The sequence below is a fragment of the Microtus oregoni genome, unplaced genomic scaffold (genome assembly GCF_018167655.1).
Source record: "Microtus oregoni isolate MIOR12 unplaced genomic scaffold, Mior012 000013F_ref0000133, whole genome shotgun sequence".
NCBI lineage: Eukaryota > Metazoa > Chordata > Mammalia > Rodentia > Cricetidae > Microtus > Microtus oregoni.
The window spans coordinates 35,149,267-35,159,451 of NW_024543072.1; positions in this window are offsets into that span (position 1 = coordinate 35,149,267).

Below are 10,185 nucleotides of genomic sequence, written 5' to 3' on the forward strand. Positions count from 1 at the left end.
AGCTCTGTGGAGCTTAATCTCTAGGTGAGACTGAGAGACAATGAATAATCTGACATACATCGCTTCGATGCTAGAAAGTGTATACTCTTGAGGGGAAAAGAGTAGAAAAAAAAGGAGGATTGGGCACAATAGGGAAAGACTGTAATTCCAAATAGTGTTCTCTTTCAGTGAAGCCCACATTGGCTTGCTGAAGGGTATTTGAGCCAAGAAATAAAGGCAAGGGCACTAGCCCAGGGAAAGGGAATAACTGGAGCAAACGTCCTGTCTTGAGAAATAGCCAGAGAGTCGGTGCAGCTGCAGCAGAGTACAAAAGGGAAAGGGTGTAGCAGGGTACAAAGTTCAAAGTCCAAGGATGTCCCTGGGGTTCCCAAGGTTTTGGTCACCGCACGGGAACAGGAGGTATTGCAGAGTTTTGAGAAGGTGTTTGTAGTGATGTGACTTCTGTTTATCTGGAGGGACTGTCCAGTTGTTGTGCTGAGAAAAGATGACTGGGTAGAGATGGAAGCAAGGAAAAGGGTTTAATGAGGTGGTTGTAAATTGTTAACTCCTGATTCGTATATGTTTTGTTGTGCTTTGTACATAGACTTTGGAACATCATGGCCATTTCCTGAAAGTAATGGAAAGGTGTCAAAATGATTGTATGGTCTAAAAAGTTAAAAAAAATATCTGTGAATGGCTCTCTACAAAACTTTTTATTGACCCCCATATTAAGATATTGTAGCAATTCTGGGGGGAAAAAAGTACAGTATCTTGACCCAGAGACGTGGCAATAAAGCAGTGAGAGGTATTTGGGAAGTGGATATATAAAAATTCTAGCTATATGTAATTCTAGAAATGGCAACACTACAGAGTTAGTGACAAGACAGTGGGTATGAGGAGCTCAGAAAAGAAAGGAGTATGGCTAGATGGGAGTCAGGGGAATTTCAGTGTGGCACAACCATTCTGCATGACAGTGAGAATACAGCATTATGCTAAAGAATTGTCCATAAAGACCTGTTGACCCTCTACTGTTAAAGTTTTGATCTGCTTTTGGTTTGGATCTTCCTTTGTTTATTCTCCGCTATTCAGTCCTGATATAACCACACAGAAACTATATTATTTGCAATACTGTTTGGCCAATAGCTTAAGTGTATTTCTGACTAACTCTTGTTTCCTAAACTAACCCATCTCTATTAATCTATGCATTGCCAAATGGCTGTGGCTTACCGGCAAAATTTTGTCATGTCTGTCTCTGGGGGCAGCTCTATGGCTTCTCCCTGACTCTGCCTTCTTTCTCTCAGTGTTCAGTTTAGTTTTCCCTACCTAGTTCTACTTTGCCCTATCAGGCCAATCCAGTTTCTTTATTCATCAACCAATAAAAGCAACACATATGCAGAAGAACTTAGGACATCATCCCTACTTGCCTTGATGTGGTTTATCTTCTTTCTTCACTAATGTACTATGTTAAGTCATTTCCAAAAACTCTCTATCAAAGAAGTATTTAGGTATTTACTAGAATAGTAAAACTATCATCATTTTCATTGCTTTTTTGAAATCTATAAAATTTCCTTACTTTGTAAATGAAATATATATTAAAAGGAACTTGGGATATTGACTGAGAACCTGGGGTTCCTAGATCCTGCCTGGCCTCTGGTAAAGCCAAAGACATCTTCCAAAGTTGTAGGCTGGAATATGGGGCCCAAGGGAGGGGATGCAGTCTGGGGTTGTTGGATAGGATTAAAGGGATTTAGCAGGCAGTGGGCCTCCAGTACAGCTGTTGAGACTGTGGGCCCTAACGTGGAGCCCAGGGGAGGAAGTCATGGCTTCTTACATGCATGTAGTGAATTTCAGTAGTCTTTATCTCATCCCCTTCTCTTATCTCGTTCCCACTGAAGCTCTTATTTTTCTCAATGTGTTCACCTTCTACTTGGATGTCTTCTTTCCTCCTATGTGTGACATGTGACTCATCACCACTCAGATTTCTACTGTTCTACGCCACTACAACAAAAAGTTTGTTGCTATGTACAAAGCACTTGTGTGAGTGTTCTAAATGCATTAACTTCCTAAGCTCTCACAATACTTTTTTGAGACTGGTACCCTTTTTATTCTCATATTACAAGAGAGGAAACTATAGGATAAACCATATATAGAACACATCTGTGAACATATAGCTAGAGGTGAACATAAACAATGTGAGTCTCTGAGCTCTTTTTAAAAATCTATTTAAAATTAATATATTTTAATATACTTTAAATGTATTTTGATTGTATTCTTTTCCTTCTCCCAACTCCTGTCAGACTCTTCCTACTTCCCTACCTACTCTATTTCATGTCCTTCCCCCTCCCCTCTAAAAACACATACATGAAAAAAACAACAAAAAAGAAAATCAAAACAAACAAACAAAAAACCCCAATAAAACAAAAAACTCCCAAACAGAACAAAAAGCATACAAAAAAATATAGAATCTTTTTTGTGTTTGCTAATAACTTCTGGACATGGGATCTGTCTTAGAGTGTGACTGATATATTCATTGACCCTCCAAAGGAGAAAATGATTTTCACTTTCTCAGTAGGCATCAATTGCAAACAGCTTCCTGGTTAGGAACAGAACTTTATGTCTACTTTCCCTTTTTAGTGCTTGGAGTTTATTGGGTTTGAACCTGTAAAAATCTTGTGTGTGCTGTCACAATTTCTGTGAGTTCATATGTGTATCTGTCCTATTGTATCTGGAACGGGTTGCATCTTGTTGGTTATTGGTCAAAAGCATTCCATAGTCCACCTCAAGTATCACAAGCTATTGCTAAGGCTTTTAGTTACTCTCTATCACCTGATGGTCAGGCCCTATTGCTGAAAACAGAACTTACTTATGTCATCAACCATGAAGAAATGAAACTGACAGCCAAACAGAAGCATCACTCCTACTGAATAAATATTCACCATCCTGGAAGATACTTTGCATGCTACTAGAAGAGAAAAGTAATCATCAGTATCACCCATCTTCAAGCTCTACAACCTGCAACAGTGACATGCCTGTAAGGCATTCCTGGTACAACAGGGCAGAAATGTTATGGGAGTAACCAACCACTGTTTGATTGGATTCAAAATCCCCTCCATGAGCTGGAACCCATACCTGACACTACTAAAGTGACCAAGAACTTGAGACTCCATTGGTCATTGGTCCTAGGGAAAAACCTACTACTACTCTCGTAAAGAAACACAATATTAAATGACTCCTCATGACACATCATTAGACCATAGATTAGCACGTTGATCAAACCTCATCAGAAAAGTTTCTTCTTGGAGTGGATGAGGATTAACACAGAGACCTACAATTGGACAATGTGCAGAAAATGAACTACTTTGGGCATGCAGACCTTAATGGGATGTCTTTACTAAACCCCTCCCCTCAAGGCTCAGAGATATATGTGGAAGAGGAGGTAGAAAGATTGTAAGAGCCAGAAGTGATGGATGAGTCTAAGGACCTCTGACCTCTTTATGCCTAATATAAAAACACTCTACCAAAGATCCCCTTGAAAAAATTACTTTTATGCCCTCTAGCTCTCTGAAGCATGATGCTGTCCCTAGATCCTTCCTCATATTCCCACATTTTGATCTAGGCAGCTCTTTTCATCTTTATAATCTAACCCTATAATACAGAGTTTTAAAAATACATAATGAACACAAACAGGGAAGGCAAATAAATTGTGACAAATTGGATGTCTTTTAGGTCCTATAATTTTCATTCTGGGAAAAGAGTCTCACACCTGTAATATAGAACCCAAGTCTCTTTATTCCTTCTTTATTCCAGAAAAGCACTCTCCTGGATATGAGCAGAAATATCAAGTTGTGATAGAAGAAATCCTTCACACACCTGGAATGAGATACGATTTATCCATGGTGGGATGTAGGAATGCCTTCTCTGATTCATCACACGGTGCCCGGGAAAAATGACAAGTCAGGGCAGCTGTTCTCAGAAACACAGAACTTCTTTGGCTCGTCTTTGTATGGGTCAGGTCCTTTATTCCTCACCATGGGGATTCCATTTCTGTGGTTGCTAATCTAAGGACAGAGTGCAGACAGAGATTAGTGAGGAACTCCACCCCTTTCTGGAATGTGTGCAGAGCCCACAACCTCAAAGGTTGGCTGCAGAAGAAATAGCTTAGGAAGCCAGGATCCCAAGATGTCCAACATCTTGGCTAAGAAGAGATGAGCACTCTTAGCATAGGCCCTGGCATGCAGTTTACCATAAATGTTCAAATCAGTCTCTCACTTCTCATATGCAATGCCATGATGAGCAGAGAGAAAGGTGAGACCAGATGGCTCAGGGCAGAAGTAAAATACCTAAACATTTAAGTTTCCTTGGGAATTTAGGATTGGTTATTTACTTACTTACTTATTTCTTTATTTTAGAATTTATTACCTGGACAGATTAATTTTATTTTTATTTTTTATACATTTCAATTAAATATAATTTCAGGCTGGAGAAATGGTCCGGCTGTTGCAGGCTAGGCTCACAACCAAAATATAATTACATCAATTTCCCCCTTATATTTCTGTCCCCCTGTCCTGCCTAAGTCCCCTCCCCCCAACTACTTCCATTTTTCCCCACTCTCAAACTGATAGCCTCTTTTTCTTTGATTACTAGAGTTACATACACATGTATGTATAAGTATTCATAAATACATAAATATAACCCACTGAGTCCATCTTTGTTTTTTATGTATATATGGTTTCAGGATGACCACTTTGTAAATAGTGTCTTCTATAAATGATTGCACAGACAAGACCAGAATATTCAGGCAGATTTTTAAAAAATTAATCTTTAGAGACTCATATTCTCCTGATTTAAATATTAACCCCATGTTTCAGTCTACCTTCTTATTCTTTGAAAGTCCTGATCATCTAGTAAGGAACTTGTTCCCAACAGCTGTATTTGGCCAGGTGTGGTGGCACAAACTGGAGATAGTAGCATGGTGTGGGGCAGAGTCAGGAGGATTATAGAAAGTTCAGGAGCAGGCTGGTTCACATAGTGAGCTCTAGGCAAGCCTGGGGTCATGAGTTATTTTTAATTCAGATAGTGATGATCATGGCCCTTCCAGCAGAGAAACCCAGGAGAAGGCAAATTCTGATAACAAGAAGAATGAGATTAGTTGTCTCAAATGCTCCTTCAGTGCTATAACCTTATAAATATTCATTTGCTCAGTAATATATGAAAATCACAGTGTTTGGCACTGGAAACATAAGAGACAAGACAGATTTAAATAATGATCAAATCTGGTAAATTTGGACATGAAATGAATATAAATACATAATTTTTATTGTGGTAAATGCCACAAAGTAAACGCATAAGGAAATGGGAATGGTGTGGGAATGTCTATTTTATATACGAGCACTTAGGAAGATCATTCATCTTGTACTTTTTGGTCATTCCATCAAGGCTGGCCTGTGAAGACTACAATCACATTTTCTGTGTGTGATCTCTAGAAAAATCAAGGGATAAAGGTGGACTTAGAAGAAGTAGAAATGTCTTTCCTGCCTGTACCTCCTCCTGTATTATACAAAATCTAGATATGTATCATTTCCATTTTTATTTCCAATATTTAGGCACAGTGGCTAGCATGTACTAGGTGTCCAAAGAGTATTGGTTATATTGGTTACACGAACTGACCGCAGCTATCATGCTGTGGTTTCAGGGAGAGGCTGGTTATATAATTCAGTGGTAGAGTTCTTGCCTAGCTTGTGTAAGCCATGGGTTCAATCTGCAGGTCCCCTCCCCAATGTTTTATTTTTCTATTCTCTTTTAATTGTTCAGGCCAAAGATGAAAGTTAATAGGCTAAATAAACGTTTAGGGAATAAATTCAGTTTGTAAATCCCAAACTGGAATGTGACCTATGGAATATGCGAATAGCTTGTGGAAAACATCACACAAACAACACAAACATCCTGAAATGAAAAATTAGTTACAAGGAAAAGGGATGACCTGTCGCAGAGGTCCTCAAGCAGGACAGTCACTAGCGCTCTGCCTCTCCGCTGTGTGTTCTGCCTTGGTAACAGATCCAGGTTTTACTTCCTCCCCTTCAGCAGTCTTCAACAAAGTTTTAGTCACATGGTTCAAAGAATTCTTGGGGTTTGAGGTACAGCATAAGGAGGATGGTCATCTTGGTTAATTTGAACATGATGATCGTTATCTGGAATATATGTGTACATTTAAAGTCGGTTTGCATACCTTGAATGCACATGACCTATACTTAGAATATGTGCAGTCTGTTAATTGAATACTTGACAAAAAGAAAGAGAAAGAGAAGGTAACCTTTGCAATTTCAGAGAGGCTGTCAAGTCAGGTGACGGTAGGTAGGTGAGGGGTGGGATAGAGGAAGTGCCCAGACTCTCAGGTAGATGGCACTGAATAAAATCTGTTGCTATTTTCTGTTCTTCCTAAGGAGGACATAAGCCTACATCAGTATCACTTAAGATACTACCAGTGGTAGGACTAACTTTCTACCCAGAAGGCAATAGAACATCCCTGTAGGCTCAGGAACAAGGGTGTGGAAAAAGCCACTGCCAGGAGGGGCGCTGGAGTACCGGCGCCGTCTTCGGTTAACTGCGGTGGACAAAGTTCTGCCGTCTTTTCCCTCAGCCTTCTGTCCATCTGTCAGAGGATACTGAAAGCAAAGAAACTGATGCGTCTCTGGCTCACCGTCAGCTCCAGCTGCACAAGTGCAGGCTAAGTGCTACCCCTCTCCACCGCTCTCCGTTACGTCTTCATTTATCTTGAACAGTGGGTATACATATCTTTGGGGTGTGGTATGAGAGATCGTGATACACGTGCACTGTGTGTAAGAATTTGTCTCTAACTTCAGGAAGCTTCAGTGAAGCTTATAAAAGATGATGCTTGGATGAATTTCAATCCAGGGGGGATGATTCTTCTGGCTCAGAATTTGTTTACTGTGCTTTGCTGGTACTAAAGAATAGTGGCAAATATGGAGGAAATTGGGACTTTCTGGGATCCATAGAAACAGTCCTTCTAAACTGTTCTATTAACCTTTATTCCATGGTCTTCAACAGTTTCTCTGGACTTGCTGAAAGAAACTCCAAGTTCAGAAATGAAAAGGAGACCTAAAAAAAAATGGCTCTGTCAGTAAAGTGCTTATTCTAAAAGCCCAAGGACCCGAGTCTGATCCCAGAACCTACATGAAGAACAACTGAGCAAGTGGCATAGTCCTGTAATCCCAGTCTTGGGAAGAAAGTGACACATCCTTGGGGCTTCCCAGGCAGCCATCTAGTCTACCCAGGAAGTTCCAGGCCAATGAGTGACTTTATCACAAGAAAAATACATAGAGACAAATGTAGATGGTGCTCCAGGCTGTCTTTTGGTCTCCACACTCATAAGTGTGCACACATAGTGCGTGCGCACGCACACATACACTTTAAAAAATGATGTGGGATTCCCCTCTGTATGCTATGAATACCATTGGTTAATAAAGAAACTTTCTTGGGCCTGTGCAGGGAATAGAGATAGATGGGAAAAACTAAACTGAAAACTGGGAAAAAGAAGGAAGAGTTACGGAGAAGCCATGTAGCCCCAGAGATAGATGCCGGAATTTAGCTGGAAAGCCACAGCAACGTGATGATACACAGGTTAATAGAAATGGGTTAAATTGATATGTAGGATTTAGCCAAAAAGAAGCTAGAGCTAATGGGTCAAGCAGTGATTCAAATAATACAGTTTCTGTATGATTATTTCGGGGCTGAGCAGCCAGGAACCAAACAAACGGCCCTCCTTATAACAAAAAAAAAAAAAAAATAAGAAAAATAAAAATAATTGGAGGAAAATGAAAAAAAAAAAAGCGCAGGCTAATTTATACCTGCTCCAAGGACATAATTTTGGATTTCTCCTCACAGAAGTTCTGTTGCGTTTTGAAGAAAAACATAAAACTTCAGGCTGAAGAAAGAGCTTCTCTTACCCCACCCTAAACTTTCATAGGCATGGAGCGGGGACGGACCTTTTAGATGTTCAAGAGAGATCTGTTTACTTTGTGGAAAATCACTTTCTTTTTGCCTGCCAGCTTCAGGGTTTCCTGAAGACCTGACAGACTTCTGCCTCTCCAGAGGCAGTCCCAGGGCATTCCTGGCAAGGGCAGAGGCCAGAAGGACTGCTCATTTTATTTCACAACACTTTCTGCCTACTTTTTAAATCAAAGAAGACAAACGGTTCTGATCCGTTCAGCAACCTCTTTGCTTCTGAGTTCCTTTATTGTCCTGAAGTGGCTAAAAAAGTTAAGGCCCAGCCTGGTCTAGAAGTTCCAGGACAGGCTCCAAAAGCCACAGAGAAATCCTGTCTCGAAAAAAAAAAAAAAAAATTAAGGCCATATTTGCAGGCAAATGGATGGATCTAGAAGACATCATTTTGAATGAGGTAACCCAGACCCAGAAAGACAATTATCATATGTACTCATTCATAAGTAGTTTTAAAACATAAAGCAAAAAAAAAAGCCTACAAATCACAGTCCCAGAGAACCTAGACAACAATGAAGACCCTAAGAGAGACATACATGGATCTAATTAATGTATATGGGAAGTAGAAAAAGACAAAATCTCCTGAGTAAATTGGGAGCATGGGGACCTTGGAGGAGAGTTGAAGGAGAGGGGTGAAGAAGTGAGGCAAGCAGAGAAAAATGTAGAGTTCAATAAAATCAATTAAAAAAAGAAACAGAAAATAGAAACAAAACCTGAAACTTACTTAGCAGGACAAACTTTCCCCATTCTCAGCAAATATATTTGAGTCAGGAGGAGGTAGTGTTCCCCTTCCCGTCATTCTCAAGAATGTGACCCAATAATTTCCTTGTTTACTTACTGCACTCATGGTGGGTTGAAGTGAGTGGGTGGCATGAGGTGGGTAGTATTTATTACCCAGTTAGTAACTGAGTAGTATTTAAACTAAATAGTAAATTACTGAATAAATCCTTACGTATATTTTCAACTCTTCATGCTCATATTTGCCTTATGGTGTTCACCTCTAACAAGTAGTCTTCATTTCTTCTTGCCTCACAATGTCCAGCACTGAGATCTCCCACAGCTGTGCTTGTTCTTCTAGTTCTCTGCCATCTCCTTTTCCCTTGGGGGGGGGGTCTCCCTAGTGTTCTAAGTACTCTACTTCTGAAGTGTGGGGTCATCTTCCATCCATCTTTCTCCATCTCTGATTAAGTAGAAATTTGCCCTCCATCTTTACTGAGTTCTAACACCGTACCTGGATTTCCTGGTCACAAACTCCAATACTGAGCTGTGGTAACCTTGTAGGCTCTTGGCTCGGCTACATCTTTACCACTGACTCCTCTGCCAGCTCCTACTGCCCCTCAAACACTGTCTGATTCAGTGGTCCCTTTTCTGTTCACCATTCAGTCTTGCACCAAATCCATCCTTTGTTGCTGTTTCATAGCCCCCGAGTCTAGGCTCCTAGTGCCAATGTGGTCCACTTATTGAGTGATCCTGTCAGTCAATGTTGGCTCATTACAAAGTGAGTGTTGCGCTAACCCACACTTCCATATGGCCTTATGGTATTATTGTAATTGCATTCCCTTCTACAGTAGGCAAAATGAAACACATACTGTGAAATTGGCTGTGCTTTATTTCAATTTCCAAGCCAGACTTTAAAAGAAAATGAATGAGGTCCTTGTAGAATCCTTTCCACCAATGGTTCTTTCTTCAAATGGTACTTACAATTATTTCTTGGTAAGTTTACACAAAAGGGTAGCTTCTGGGTCTTGTCTGTATGTCTTTAGATCTTGTAGGTGACAGACATCAGGTAAAGACTGTAATAACACAGTGTAGAGCATTCTGAAGTTTGTGGGAAATAAAGATATAAAGAAGGGAACAGATGTAGGTGGGTTTTGTTTGTTTATTTCTACTGAGAAACTACTTTTGGTCACGGACTATTTTACATGTGTTCTATTATTATACTTATTTATTTATATGTGTATGTGTGTGTGTGTGCCCCCACGCGCGTGCGTGCACATGCACACATGACACATGGAGACCAGAAAAAAAACTTATAGGATTTGATTCTATCCTACTATGTTGGGGGTATTGAACTCTGGATATCAGGCTTGCCAGCAAGCAGCCTTTCCTGTTGAACCATTTTGCTATCCCGTGTTCTACTATTTAAATAAGGCAATAGATTTTTAACTTATAGTCATTACTAATTCAAAC